This window comes from Bombina bombina, chromosome 4, assembly GCF_027579735.1.
Source record: "Bombina bombina isolate aBomBom1 chromosome 4, aBomBom1.pri, whole genome shotgun sequence".
Taxonomy (NCBI): domain Eukaryota; kingdom Metazoa; phylum Chordata; class Amphibia; order Anura; family Bombinatoridae; genus Bombina; species Bombina bombina.
Genome location: NC_069502.1, coordinates 1,238,548,913 through 1,238,563,402, shown reverse-complemented (window position 1 = coordinate 1,238,563,402; position 14,490 = coordinate 1,238,548,913).

Here is a 14,490-nt window from a genome sequence, read left to right as displayed (position 1 = left end):
TCACTTAAGCCAACGCTGGTATTACGAGTTTTCTTCAAGCCGGCATTAGCCTCAGAAAAGTGAGCGTTGAGCAAAATTTAGCTCCACATCTCACTGTAATACCAGCGTTGCTTACGGTAGGGGTAAACTGGCAAAACCTGCTTGTGCACAATTTCCCCATAGGAAACAATGGGGCTGAGCTGGCTGAAAAAAAAACTAACACCTGCAAAAAAGCAGCGTTCAGCTCCTGACGCAGCCCCATTGTTTCCTATGGGGAAATGAATTTTCTGTCTGCACCTAACACCCTAACATGAACCCAGAGTCTAAAAACTTATTAACCCCTAATCTGCCTCCCCTGCTATCGCTGACACCCACATTATATTATTAACCCGTAATCTGCCCCCCCCAACGTCGCCGCAACTATATTAAATTTATTAACCCCTAATCTGCTGCCGCCAACGTCGCCGCCACTATAATACATTTATTAACCCCTAAACCTAAGTCTAACCCTAACCCTAACACCCCCCTAACTTAAATATAATTTAAATACATTAAAATAAATGTACTACAATTAAATAACTTATTCCTATTTAAAACTAAATACTTATCTATAAAATAAACCCTTATCTAGCTACTATATAACTAATAGTTACATTTGTAGCTAGCTTAGGATTTATATTTATTTTACAGGCAACTTTGTATTTATTTTAACTAGGTACAATAGCTATTAAATAGTTAACTATTTAATAACTTCCTAGTAAAATTAAATACAAATTTACCTGTAAAATAAACTCTAACCTAAGTTACAATTACACCTAACACTACACTATAATTAAACTATTTACCTAAACTACCTACAATTAATTACAATTAAATTAAATAAACTAAATTACGGGAAAAAAACACTAAATTACAGAAAATAAAAAAGAATTAAATTTTTTTTAAACTAATTACACCTAATCTAATCCCCCTAATAAAATAAAAAGCCCCCCAAAATAATAAAATTCCCTACCCTATACTAAATTACAAATAGCCCTTAAAATGGCCTTTTGCGGGGCATTGCCCCAAAGTAATCAGCTCTTTCACCTGTAAAAAAAAATACAATACTCCCCCCAACATTAAAACCCACCACCCACACACCCAACCCTACTCTAAAACCCACCCAACCCCCCTTAAAAAAACCTAACACTACCCCCTTGAAGATCACCCTACTTTGAGACGTCTTCACCCAGCCGGGCACAGGAGGTCCTCCAGAGGGGCAGAAGTCTTCATCCTATCCGGCCAGAAGAGGACATCCAGACCGGCAGAAGTCTTCATCCAGGCGGCATCTTCTATCTTCATCCTTCCGGAGCGGAGCGGGTCCATCTTCAAGACATCCGACAATGAGCATCCTCTTTATCCTACGGCCGACGACTGAATGACTGGTCCTTTAAGTGACGTCATCCAATATTTACATTGTAGCTAGCTTAGGTTTTATTTTTATTTCACAGGTAAGTTTGTATTTTTTTAAACTAGGTTATTAACTATTTACTAACTATCTAGTTAAAAGAAATACAACCTTACCTGTGAAATAAAACCTAATCTGCCTTGCACTAAATCCTAACATTACAAAAAATAAAAAACACTAAAATTACAAAAAAAAACAAAAAACATTATAAAACATAACAAACAAAATTATACAAAATTATAAAAAATAATTCCTATTCTAATACCATTTAAAAAAAAAAAAACATCCCAAAATAAAAAATCATAATCTAGAATAAACTACAAGGGCCCTTAAAAGGGCCTTTTGTGGGCCATTGCCCTAAGTTAACCCCTTAATGACCACAGCACTAGTGATGTCCCGAATAATTCGCCGGCGAATAGTTCCCAGCGAACATAGCTTGTTTGCGTTTGCCGCGGCGGGCTAACATATGCGATGTTCGGTCCGCCCCCTATTCGTCATCATTGAGTAAAGTTTGACCCTGTACCTCACAGTCAGCAGACACATTCCAGCCAATCAGCAGCAGACCCTCCCTCCCAGACCCTCCCACCTCCTGGACAGCATCCATTTTAGATTCATTCGGAAGCTGCATTCTTAGTGAGAGGAGGGACAGTGTAGCTGCTGCTGATTTAATAGGGAAATCGATAGCTAGGCTAGTGTATTCAGTGTCCACTACAGTCCTGAAGGACTCATCTGATCTCTGCTGTAAGGACAGCACCCCAAAAAGCCCTTTTTATGGCTAGAACATCAGTCTGTTTTTGTTTTTTTTCCTGTGTAATCTAATTGCAGTTCCCTGCCTGCCAACGTGTGTGTCAGGCTCACAGCGTATACTGTGCCCACTTGCCCAGTGCCACCACTCATATCTGGTGTAACAGTAGTGTACATTTAAAAAAAAACAACACTTTTTTGACTGTGTTAAATAATAGCAGTCAGTTTCCTTCACACGTGTACGTTTCAGGGCCTGCCAGGGCACAGTGTCACACCAGTGCAACTCATATCTGGTGTAACAGTAGTGTACATTAACCCCTTAACGACCGAGGACGTGCAGGGTACGTCCTCAAAAAAAGGCAGTTAACGCTTGAGGACGTACCCTGCACGTCCTCGGTGTGGAAAGCAGCTGGAAGCGATCCTGCTCGCTTCCAGCTGCTTTCCGGTTATTGCAGTGATGCCTTGATATGGAGGCATCCTGCAATAACTTTTGGTAGCCATCCGATGCAGAGAGAGCCACTCTGTGGCCCTCTCTGCACTGGAGATTGGTGGCTTTCCTCGTTGGTGGGTGGGAGCAGACTAGGGAGGTGGGTGGCGGCCATCGATGGCCCTGGTCATGTGGAGGGGGGCGGGATCGTGGGGGGGGATGGCCGGGGCGTGCATGGATGTGCGCACGTGCATGGGAGGGCAGGGGTGGGCACGTGCACGGGGAGGGAGCGGGTGGGAACCACTACACTACAGAAAAATCTGTAATAAAAAAATTATGAAAAAAGTAAGTAAGTAAAGTAGAAGTAAAAAAAAACAAACGATCAGTAAGGTGGTGGGGGTTTGTCTGTGGGGGGGGGAAGCTACACTACAGAAAAAAAAAACTAACAAAAAATGCCCTTTTTTTTGCAAACTGGGTACTGGCAGACAGCTGCCAGTACCCAAGATGGCCCCAATAAGGCAGATGGGGAGGGTTAGAGAGCTGTTTTGGGGGGGATCAGGGAGGTTGGGGGCTAAGGGGGGATGCTACACCACAGCGTATGTAAATATGCTTATTTTTTTTAATTTTTTTTTATTTCTATTTTAGTACTGGCAGACTTTCTGCCAGTACTTAAGATGGCGGGGACAATTGTGGGGTGGGGGAGGGAAGGGAGCTGTTTGAGAGGGATCAGGGGGTGGGATGTGTCAGGTGGGAGGCTGATCTCTACACTAAAGCTAAAATTAACCCTGCAAGCTCCCTACAAACTACCTAATTAACCCCTTCATTGCTAGCCATAATACACGTGTGATGCACAGCAGCATTTAGTGGCCTTCTAATTACCAGAAAGCAACGCCAAAGTCATATATGTCTGCTATTTCTGAACAAAGGGGATCCCAGAGAAGCATTTACAACCATTTGTGCCATAATTGCACAAGCTGTTTGTAAATGATTTCAGTGAGAAACCTAAAATTGTGAAAAATTTAACGTTTTTTTTTTAATTTGATCGCATTTGGCGGTGAAATGGTGTCATGAAATATACCAAAATGGGCCTAGATCAATACTTGGGGTTGTCTACTACACTACACTAAAGCTAAAATTACCCCAAAAAGCTCCCTACATGCTCCCTTATTAACCCCTTCACTGCTGGGCATAATACACATGTGGTGCACAGTGGCACTTAGCGGCCTTCTAATTACCAAAAAGCAATGCCAAAGCCATATATGTCTGCTATTTCTGAACAAAGGGGATCCCAGAGAAGCATTTACAACCATTTATGCCATAATTGCACAAGTTGTTTGTAAATAATTTCAGTGAGAAACCTAAAGTTTGTGAAAAAGTGAACAATTTTTTTTATTTGATCGCATTTGGCGGTGAAATGGTGGCATAAAATATACCAAAATGGGCCTAGATCAATACTTTGTGATGTCTACTAAAAAAAAATATATACATGTCAAGGGATATTCAGGGATTCCTTACAGATATCAGGGTTCTAATGTAACTAGCACTAATTTTGAAAAAAAGTGGTTTGGAAATAGCAAAGTGCTACTTGTATTTATGGCCCTATAACTTGCAAAAAAAGCAAAGAAGATGTAAACATTGGGTATTTATGAACTCAGGACAACATTTAGAAACTATTTAGCATGGTTTTTTTGGTGGTTGTAGATGTGTAACAGATTTTGGGGGTCAAAGTTAAAAAAGTGTGTTTTTTCCATTTTTCCTCATATTTTATAAATTTTATAGTAAATTATAAGATATGATGAAAATAATGGTATTTTTAGAAAGTCCATTTAATGGCGAGAAAAATGGTATATAATATGTGTAGGTACAGTAAATGAGTAAGAGGAAAATTACAGCTAAACACAAACACCGCAAAAATGTAAAAATAGCCTTGGTCCCAAACGGACAGAAAATGGAAAAGTGCAGTGGTCATTAAGGGGTTAAAAAAAACTAGAAATTTGACTGTGAAATAATAGCAGTCAGTTTCCTTCACACGTGTGCGTTTCAGTACCTTCCAGGGCACAGTGTCCCACCAGTACAACTCATATCTGGTGTAACAGTAGTGTACATTTAAAAAAAACAACACTTTTTTGACTGTGAAATAATAGCAGTCAGTTTCCTTCACACGTGTGCGTTTCAGTACCTGCCAGGGCACAGTGTCCCACCAGTGCAACTCATATCTGGTGTAACAGTAGTGTACATTAAAAAAAAAAAAAAACTAGAAATTTGACTGTGAAATAATAGCAGTCAGTTTCCTTCACATGTGGCATGAAATATACTAAAATTTGCCTAGATCAATACTTTGGGATGTCTTCTAAAAAAAATATATACATGTCAATGGATATTCAGAGATTCCTGACTGATATCAGGGTTCTAATGTAACTAGCGCTAATTTTGAAAAAAAAGTGGTTTGGAAATAGCAAAGTGCTACTTGTATTTATTTCCCTATAACTTGTAAAAAAAAGCAAAGAACATGTAAACATTGTGTATTTCTGAACTCAGGAAAAAATTTAGAAACTATTTAGCATGGGTGTTTTTTGGTGGTTGTAGATGTGTAACAGATTTTGGTGGTCAAAGTTAAAAAAAGTGTGTTTTTTTCCATTTTTCCTCATATTTTATAAATTTTATAGTAAATTATAAGATATGATGAAAATAATACTATTTTTAGAAAGTCCATTTAATGGCGAGAAAAACGGTATATAATATGTGTAGGTACAGTAAATGAGTAAGAGGAAAATTACAGCTAAACACAAACACCGCAAAAATGTAAAAATAGCCTTGGTCCCAAACGGACAGAAAATGGAAAAGTGCAGTGGTCATTAAGGGGTTAAAAAAAACTAGAAATTTGACTGTGAAATAATAGCAGTCAGTGTCCTTCACACGTGTGCGTTTCAGGGCCTGCCAGGGCACAGTGTCACACCAGTGCAACTCATATCTGGTGTAACAGTAGTGTACATTAAATAAAAAAAACCCCACTTTTTTGACTGTGAAATAATAGCAGTCAGTTTCCTTCACACGTGTGCGTTTCAGGGCCTGCCAGGTCACAGTGTCACCCCAGTGCAACCCATATCTGGTGTAACAGTAGTGTACATTTAAAAAAAAATACAATTTTGACTGTAATAGATTGAATAGCAGTTAGTTGTCTGCAAGCGTGTGTGTCACGCCTACAGCATCTACTCTGCCAACTTCTGCCAGTGCACAGTGCCACTCATATCTGTTGTCACAGTAGCTTGCACGCATAGTACCACTAATCGAAACAAAAATGACAGGCAGAGGCAGGCCACCCCGCAGGGGCCGTCGTGGTCGTGGTGCTGTGATTCCCTTTGGCCCTAGAATAATGCCCAGTGTTCAGAGGCCACGTACCCTGAACTCGAAAAGTTCTGAGGACATAGTTGACTGGCTAACACAGGAAACCCAATCTTCTGCAGCTTCTGCTCGGAACCTTGACGCACCATCGTCCTTCAGCTTAGCTTTGGGCACCTCTCAAGTTACCACTCGCCCGCCTGCCGCCACCACCAACACTAGCACCACAGCCGCTTCACTTGATCTGTCAGAGGAGTTATTTACACATCAGTTGGAAGAAATGAGTGATAGTGATGCGCAACCATTATTGCCAGAGGATGTAGATAACAGGGATATGTCTCAGTCAGGCAGCATTACACACATGTACGGTGTGATGATGATGATGTTGTTCCCGCTTCTGCTGCTTCCTTTGCTGAGTTGTCAGATACAAGTGAAGCGGTTGATGATGACGATGCGTCCATGGATGTCATGTGGATGCCCGCTAGAAGAGAAGAAGAACAGGGGGAAAGTTCAGATGGGGAGACAGAGAGGAGGAGGAGACGAGTTGGAAGCAGGGGGAGGTCGTCTCAAGGAGCTAGTGGCACAGTCAGACAGCATGCATCGGCACCCGGGGTCAGCCAGACAGCACGCCAATCAATGCATGCTGTTGCCACCACCAGAATGCTGTCATTGCAGAGCTCAGCAGTGTGGCATTTCTTTTGTGTGTCTGCCTCTGACAACAGCGATGCCATTTGCAACCTGTGCCAAAAGAAACTGAGTCGTGGGAAGTCCAACACCCACCTAGGTACAACTGCTTTGCAAAGGCACATGATCGCACATCACAAACGCCTATGGGATCAACACATGAGTACAAGCAGCACACAAACTCAAAGCCACCATCCTCCTCCTGGTCCAGCATCTTCAGCCACGTCAACCACTGCTGTCCTCCTTGCCCCCTCTCAACCCTCCACCACTCCGTCTCTCGCCTTGAGCAGTTCCTGCTCATCTGCCCACAGTCAGGTGTCTGTCAAGGACATGTTTGAGCGTAAGAAGCCAATGTCACAAAGTCACCCCCTTGCCCGGCATCTGACAGCTGGCTTGTCTCAACTCTTAGCCCGCCAGCTTTTACCATACAAGCTGATGGAGTCTGAGGCGTTCCAAAAATTTGTAGCTATTGGGACACCGCAGTGGAAGGTACCCGGCTGAAATTTCTTTGCACAAAAGGCAATCCCCAACCTGTACTCGATTGTGCAAAAGGAAGTAATGGCATGTCTGGCACACAGTGTTGGGGCAAGGGTCCATCTGGCCACTGATACCTGGTCTGCAAAGCATGGTCAGGGCAGGTATATCACCTACACTGCGCATAGGGTAAACCTACTGACAGCTGCCAAGCATGGAATGTGTGGCTCTGCAGAGGAGTTGGTGACACCGCCACGACTTGCAGGCAGGACTGCTGCCACCTCCTCTACTCCTCCTTCTCCATCCTCTTCCATAACCTCCTCGGCTGAGTCCTCTTCTGCTGCTGCCTCTTGCTCCACATCAACGGCACCCCCCCAGCTCCCCAGGTACTATTCCACATCCCGGATACGGCAGTGTCACGCCGTCTTGGGGTTGACTTGCCTGAAAGCAGAGAGTCACACTGGACCAGCACTCCTGTCCGCCCTGAACACACAGGTGGATCAGTGGCTGACTCTGCACCAACTGGAGATCGGCAAAGTGGTTTGTTACAATGGAAGAAATTTGTTGGCGGCATTGAATTTGAAGTTGACACATGTGCTGTGCATGGCACATGTGTGTAATCTGATCGTACAACGCTTTGCGCATAAGTACCCAGGCTTACAGGACGTCCTGAAGCAGGCCAGGAAGGTGTGTGGTAATTTCAGGCATTCCTACATGGCCATGGCGCACTTTTCAGATATCCAGAGGCAAAACAACATGCCAGTGAGGTGCTTGATTTGCGACAGCCCGACACGTTGGAATTCAACACTCCTAATGTTTGACCACTTGCTCCAACAAGAAAAATCCGTTAACGACTATTTGTATGACCGGGGTGCTAGGACAGCCTCTGCGGAGCTGGGAATTTTTTTGCCACGTTACTGGACGCTCATGCGCAATGCCTGTAGGCTCATGCGCCCTTTTGAGGAGGTGACAAACCTAGTCAGTCACACCGAAGGCACCATCAGCGACATCATACCACTTGTTTTCTTCCTGGAGCATGCCCTGCGAAGAGTGCTGGATCAGGCCATAGATGAACGTGAAGAGGAAGAGTTGTGGTCACCATCACCACCAGAAACAGCCTTATCAGCATCGCTTGCTGGACCAGCGGCAGTGCTGGAAGAGGATTGTGAGGAAGAGGAGTCAGAGGAGGAATGTGGCTTTGAGGAGGAGGAGGAAGAACAACCACAACAGGCATCCCAGGGTGCTCGTTGTCACCTATCTGGTACCCGTGGTGTTGTACGTGGCTGGGGGGAAGAACATACCTTCAGTGAGATCACTGAGGATGAGGAACGGGACATGACTAGCTCAGCATCCAACCTTGTGCAAATGGGGTCTTTCATGCTGTTGTGCGTGTTGAGTGACCCTCATATAAAAAGGCTGAAGGAGAACGACCTGTACTGGGTGTCCATGCTACTAGACCCCTGGTATAAGCAGAAAGTGCCTGAAATTTACCGAATTACCGCAAGTCGGAAAGGATGCAGCAGTTCCAAAATAAATTAAAAAATATGCTTTACACAGCGTATAAGGGTGATGTCACAGCACAACAGGAATCTAACAGGGGAAGAGGTGAAAGTAATCCTCCTCCTCACACAACCACGCCAGCAAGGACAGGATGCTTTACAGACGTGTTGTTGATGGAGGATATGTGGAGCTTTTTAAGACCTACGCATCACCACCTACCCTTCGGGGTCCACCCTCAGAGAATGACTCGACCGACAGGTAGCAGACTACCTCACCTTAACTGCAGATATCGACACTCTGAGGAGCGATGAACCCCTTGACTACTGGCTGTGCAGGCTTGACCTGTGGCCTGAGCTATCCCAATTTGCGATAGAACTTCTGGCCTGCCCCGCTTCAAGTGTCCTGTCAGAAAGGACCTTCAGTGCAGCAGGAGGTATTGTCACTGAGAAGAGAAGTCGCCTAGGCCAAAAAAGTCTAGATTACCTCACCTTTATTAAGATGAATGAGGGATGGATCCCGAAGGGACTGACAGTGGGCGATACATTCGACTAAAAAAGGCTTGATGAGATGAGCTGCCTTGGGCTAAAAATGGTCCACACGCTGCTGTATTTTATCTCTGAATGCCGGATGACTTGCGTGACTTATCCACCACCAACTAGGGTTCAAGCCGCAATGTTTTAGGGCACTTTCTGCCTGGGAAACAAACATCAATTTTTCTGGCCGCTGCTACAGCAGCGGCTGCAACAATACCTAATTTTTCAGGCATATGTACATGCCTAATTTTTCTGGCCTCTGGTGCTGCACTGTGGCTTCAAAAACCAAACCAAAAAAAAGGCACATAACAGGGATTAAATTGATAGGAATAGTACTATTTAACACACCACTCCTATCTGGTGGCACATTAGATTGCACGCACAGTGCCCCAAATTTGAAGTAGGAGGTCCGACCAAGCATCTTTTTCCATCTCCCGGATGCCATATACACGTCCCCTGATAGGAGACGTAACAGGGATTAAACTGATAAGAATAGTACTACTTAACACACCTTATAATAACGCATAGAGAGGCAACGCAGAGAGAGGAGTCTGAAGAAGAGGAGTCAGAGGAGGAAGGTGGCTTTGAGGAGGTGGAAGACCAAACACAGCAGGTGTCCCAGGGGGCTTGTTGTCACCTTTCGGGGACCCTTGGTGTTGTACGTGGCTGGGTGGAGGAAGATACCTTCAATGACATCAGTGAGGACAAGGAACGGGACATGGCTAGCTTGGTATCCAACCTTGTGCAAATGGGGAGTTTGCGGTTGTGCAAATGGACTGTTTGCGGTTGTTGTTAAACGGGGAGTTTGGTCTGTCACTGTGAAGCGGGCGTAACCCTTATACTACCTGATCGATACAACATCATACCTGATGTTTTAAAGCACGTTATTCCAAACAATTTAGGAATGTTAGGTGATTTATGCCCTTTATGGATTAAAACCAGACTCTGCATCAACTATGTAATTTTCCATGAGAGTTTTGCCATGGATCCCCCTCCGGCATGCCACAGTCCAGGTGTTGGTCCCCTTGAAACAACTTTTCCATCACTATTGTGGCCAGAAAGAGTCCCTGTGGGTTTTAAAATTTACCTGCCTATTGAAGTCTATGGCGGTTTGCCCGGTTTGCCCATTCGAGAACATTTGAGGAAATTTGCGTTCGCCGTTCGCGAACGGAAAATTTTATGTTCGCGACATCACTACACAGCACTTTTCCATTTTCTGCCCGTTTGTGACCAAGGCTATTTTTACATTTCTACAGTGTTTGTGTTTAGCTGTAATTTTCCTCTTACTCATTTACTGCACCCACACATATTATATACAATTTTTCTCGCCATTAAATGAAATTTCAAAAGATACCATTATTTTCATCATCCTATATTATAAAAGACAAGAGTTTGTCTGAAGCCGTCATGCGCAGTTCAGACAAACTCTTGCAGCTGATCGCACGCGCACCCACCCGACAGCAGCACGAGGACCCGGCAGCACAGCTGATCGCGCGCGCAGGGGAGAACCGGGCAGCACAGCTGATCGCGCGCGCAGGGGAGAAGAGAGAGAGAGAGAGAATAAATTAAATATAACACAACACGGCCCGTGTGAACGGGCTTTAGGACTAGTATCTTATAATTTGCTATTAAAAAAATACAAAATATGAGGAAAAAATGAAAAACCCACACTTTTTCTAACTTTGACCCCCAAAATCTGTTACACATCTACAACCACCACAAAACACCTATGCTAAATAGTTTTTAAATGTTGTCCTGAGTTTAGAAATACCCAATGTTTACATGTTCTTTGCTTTTTTTGCAAGTTATAGGGAAATAAATACAAGTAGCTCTTTGCTATTTCCAAACCATTTTTTTTTTCAAAATTAGCGCTAGTTACATTGGAACACTGATATCTGTAAGGAATACCTGAATATCCATTGACATGTATATATTTTTTTTTAGAAGACATCCCAAAGTATTGATCTAGGCCCATTTTGGTATATTTCATGCCCCCATTTCACCGCCAAATGCGATCAAATAAAAAAAAATTGTTTACTTTTTCACAAATTTTTTCACAAACTTTAGGTTTCTCACTGAAATTATTTACAAATAGTTTGTGCAATTATGGCATAAATGGTTGTAAATGCTTCTCTGTGATCCCCTTTGTTCATAAATTGCAGACATATATGGCTTTGGCTTTGCTTTTTGGTAATTTGAAGGCAGCTAAATGCCACTGCGCACCACACGTGTATTATGCTCAGCAGTGAAGGGGTTAATTAGGGATCGTGTAGGGAGCTTCTAGCGTTAATTTTAACTTTAGTGTAGTAGACAACACCAAGTATTGATCTAGGCCCATTTTGGTATATTTCATGCCACCATTTCACCGCCAAATGCGATCAAATTAAAAAAAAAGTTACATTTATCACAATTTTAGGTTTTGCACTGAAATTATTTACAAACAGCTTGTGCAATTATGGCACAAATGGTTGTAAATGCTTTTCAGGGATCCCCTTTCTTCAGACATATATGGCTTTGGTGTTGCTTTTTGGTAATAAGAAGGCCGCTAAATGTAGGCTTACCAGAAGTCCCACTTTTACTGGGATTGTCCCAGTTTGGAGGGGCTGTCCCAGTGTCCCACCCGGTTGTTCATTCTGTCCCAGTAGGGTTGCCACCTCCAGGTTTCAAATCATGTGTCCGGGTTTCAGACCGGCTGAAACCCGGACACATTATTCAAAATGACTGGACTGTGGCTCTCCAGTATAGTTGGATGCTGGTACTTTCTTACATACAGCCCTGCTTAGCTTAACGTTTGTGTCCTTCAAAGTTTACATTTAGTAATACAGGCTGAGTAAGCAGCATAGGGTTTTTTTAATTCTGTAGTACTACTTGGTTTATTTTTCTAAGAATTTAACAACCCCCGACCCCTGGTGACATTGCCGGTAATACACCTTTAGGGGAATCATATGGGTATGACTAGGAAGTACAGACAGGCAGGATTTTTGGCCTGGATCTTGCTTTACTTCATGCAGGATAGCATTTTGGCTATAATCTTCCTGCATTATGGTATAGAGTAGCCTCTTAAACAGCTTTAGCAGGTACATGGTTCTTTTTTAATTTCATTCAATGTTGTATTTATGCCTTATCAGTATTTGGCTCTGTTCCTTAGACACATAAACACATATTACACTGCAGATATTAAATTGTGAAATTGATAATTATGAATGTGATAATCATGCTTGATGTTTGGCATTATATAGAATCTGAGATTTAGATTAATGATTTATTTGCCATGACAACGTAATGGTGCCTTTTTCACTAGGGGGTGGTGTTATGGTCTATTTAAACTGTGTGATTCACTTGTTTGACTGAGGAAGGGTAGAGCATCCACAAAACATTACACACATAATAAGTGCCACGCCCCCTTGACCATGCTCCTGACCACACCCCCACTGGCACCGCACCAGGTGGTCCCAGTTTCACCTCTAAAAATTATGGTAAGCCTAGCTAAATGCTGCTACGCATCACACGTGTATTATGGCTAGCAGTGAAGGGGTTAATTAGGTAGTTTGTAGGGAGCTTGTAGGGTTAATTTTAGCTTTAGTGTAGAGATCAGCCTCCCACCTGACACATCAGACCCCCTGATCCCTCCCAAACAGCTCCCTTCCCTCCCCCACCGCACAATTGTCCCCGCCATCTTAAGTACTGGCAGAAAGTCTGCCAGTACTAAAATAAAAGGTATCTTTGGTTTTTTTATTATTATTTTAGCATATTTACATATGCTGCTGTGTAGAAACCCACTTAGCCCCCAAACTCCCTCATCCCCCCCCAGACAGCTCTCTAACCCTCCCCCTCTGCCTTATTGGGGGCCATCTTGGGTACTGGCAGCTGTCTGCCAGTACCCAGTTTGCAGAAAAAAATGTTTTTTATTATTTTTCACCCATTTTTTTCCGTAGTGTAGCTTCCCCCCCCCCACACACAGAGCAACCCAACACCCCCTGATTTATCAATTTTTTTTTTTTGTTATTATTTATCGTTGGTGGGCTCCCACCCACCAACGATACCAGCCATCGATGTCTGGTGCAGAGAGGAACACAGAGTGGCTCTCTCTGCATCGGAAGGCATCACTGCAATAACTGGAAAGCAGCTGGAAGTGAGCAGGATCGCTTCCAGCTGCTTTGAAGACCGAGGACGTGCAGGGGTTTTTAGGACCTTTCCTGCACGCCCTCGGTCATTAAGGGGTTAAACAGCTCTTTTACCTGAAAAAAAAATACAAACACCCCCTAACATTACAAACCCCCACCCCCCAAACCCACAAAATAAAAATAACGTAAAACCTAAGCTAACTATTGCCTAGAAAATGGCATTTGTATTGGCATTGCCCTTAAAAGGGCATTTAGCTCTTTTTCCTGCCCTTTAAAGGGCATTCAGCTCTTTTGTGAAATGCTCAAGCCCTAATCTAAAAATAAAAACCCACCCCAAAATGAAAAAAAAATACATTTCACAAAATAACTAACAAATTATCAAAAATAGGGAGGCGTGCCTAGTTGGCGGGCATGATCAGTCACATTAACTAAGGCTCCAATAAAATAATTTAACAATCTACTACCTATCCTAATATCAGCTCAGCATCCTATATTCTTAACAAGACTACTAGATGATATATTGCAAACTGCGCGACTTCATATAAATATTGCAGAGATACTGATCTCCTAATCCGACTTAGAACCAAGTGAACTATAGATGGAGGACTAGCACTAATACTATACTTCCCCTCATGTTACAGGGGTTAAGCTCAAATATGGATAACAACCTGGAGATTCACACAGCTACACTACACAACCTTCTGGCAGTTATAGAGCAGAAAATGTTCCGCAACTTCAATAATCTTACACTGCTAATCCGGGGGACAGATGTGGAGGATTCCTCTTTGAGTGCAGCTGGGCCTGATCCTAACACGATGGCCAGTACAATGATGACAAAGTACTCACCTAAGACAGAGACTCTGTTAATTGAGGCTTGATCTGCTGACATGCAATCGGCATTGATGGGAAACAGTGTTCATATCTGGAGAGGTGTTGGACTTGCGGCGGGTCTCAAGGGAGGAGTGGCCAGCCCCCGGGGATCTGATATTATGATCTGCCACCAGATTCAGCCTGTGAAGAACTTTGCTCTGATCTCTTCCTACAATCCCTTGCTTGCAATGTTGATCTACATGGGCTCTATAACTCTCTGGAATTTGCCTGAGATGGTTGCATGGATACCCATGTACTGGTCAGCTACATTACCTATGCAGGTCTTTCTACAGTGCCTTTATGATCCATGAGGTATAGGCTGAGGACATCCTTTCTATTTCCCGTAGGACAGATGAGGATTGTCATTCT